The sequence below is a fragment of the Poecilia formosa genome, unplaced genomic scaffold (genome assembly GCF_000485575.1).
Source record: "Poecilia formosa unplaced genomic scaffold, Poecilia_formosa-5.1.2 Scaffold97, whole genome shotgun sequence".
Taxonomy (NCBI): domain Eukaryota; kingdom Metazoa; phylum Chordata; class Actinopteri; order Cyprinodontiformes; family Poeciliidae; genus Poecilia; species Poecilia formosa.
Window position 1 is genome coordinate 2,077,176 of NW_006800036.1, and position 1,734 is coordinate 2,078,909.

At 37.2% G+C, this 1,734-nt stretch overlaps 1 long non-coding RNA gene across 1 annotated transcript; it reads right to left on the minus strand.

Annotated features, from left to right (window-relative positions):
- Nucleotides 1-294: 294 nt before the first annotated feature.
- Nucleotides 295-1,221, minus strand: LOC107836938 (uncharacterized). The gene is made up of 2 exons (XR_001662908.1): nucleotides 1,150-1,221; nucleotides 295-1,058 (listed from the first exon to the last, which is right to left on the minus strand). It is a non-coding gene; the product is annotated as an uncharacterized LOC107836938 (long non-coding RNA).
- Nucleotides 1,222-1,734: the final 513 nt, after the last annotated feature.

The window sequence follows — 1,734 nt, forward strand, 5'->3', positions numbered from 1 at the left end:
ATACGCCGTCTTTTATAATATTATAGAATAACAGAATAGTTGATGGGTAGCGTGATAGACTTTGTGTCAATCATAGCATTATGGGCTCGGTCTCGTAGATGCTTGCCCGAATTAGCAAAGCAATTATGCTAATCATACCGCAAGAAAAAATATATAAATTACACACTCATATAATTAAATAGATAGATAGATAGATAGATAGATAGATAGATAGATAGATAGTGAATTCGATTTATCACCTATGTGTCTGTCACAAGAGGGATAGAGATGTTTGCAACTTTTTCTTTTTTTTGGTGTATGTACATATCTGGTTTCAACTATACCTATGTGCATACCATTTACCTTTTTAGGTGGCCATGTTTTGCTGTTTCTGTGGACAAAATCTAGGAACAATTCAAGTTTTCTGTTTTTCATGTGGGAAGATTGTGCAGTTCTTGGTACAAGATCAAGACACTGGTAAGCAGTGATGGCATAGTTACTTTTAAAAATTAACTTTAGTCGATTACTTATTACTACTTAAAAAAGTAGATTAGTGATTACTTTTTTTTGGAAATTTACTAAGTTACATTTTTTATTTTTCTCCACCACTTGTGAAAAGCTTGAGCTTTGCAAATAATTAATTGCAAGTTATTTAATTATAGTAATATCAAGTATGTATAAGGTTGAACTGAACGGGAGATTAATGGTTACAACAGCACACACACACACACACACACACACACACACACACACACACACGCACGCACACACACACAAAAAACCAAAATAGTTCCTGTTTTCCCAGCAACAACATGCGCATCTCCCTCCTCCCCGTATTGTTTATGTTTCTGTCTCCGCAGATAACTGTCACATGTAAACGGCCTTACATAGGGATTAAATTAAATTACAAAAGAAAATAGCAACGCACAGTGATTTGGATAAGTAACTTTAATATGGCTACTGGATTTGAATTAGCAACGCGTTTGATTACTCGTTACTAAAAAAAGTGGTAATGTATTTTACCCATTCAAAATTTTCTCCAGTCTTGGAGTGCTTGCTTCATCTGGACCATCCCACACCTATGTATAACATATAGAAGACAGGTTTTATCTTATCAAAAGAAAGTTTAAGTAATTCAATTCAGGAGAAATGTCAAAGATACAGACTGACCACAGTGTCAGATAGTGGACTATCTTGAGATGGCAACCTTACATGAACCACACTGTCATCATCACTTGAACTNAAATGTCAAAGATACAGACTGACCACAGTGTCAGATAGTGGACTATCTTGAGATGGCAACCTTACATGAACCACACTGTCATCATCACTTGAACTCTGTCCACTGTAACCTTTAAAAAGCAATAATTATTTTGACATTTATTTTAATTATTTTTTTATGTAATTCCACAAATTGTTTAGTTGCATAGGAATTCTTCATAAACATGTTAAACAACAAGAACATTTTAGTATAAGTTGTTGTTACGGCCCTGGGCCTTGTAAGCTGGGCTGCAAGTGTCTTGTTGTCCGTCCTTGTGCTCCTCCCCTTTGCAGGTGTCTCAGATCCAGTGATTGGGAGTGCAGAGTACTTTAACCTGGCTGTCTCCGTCTTCTGGGTCGCTTGTCGCCTCAGCGTCCACTCTGCCGCTGGGATGTTTGGTGGCCAGGCCTTAGCTCCCCTCCTGTTGCACTTTTGAGTTTGTCTTTGTTTTGGCACCTCAACACTTCCATATGCACTCATACAACACATCCAAG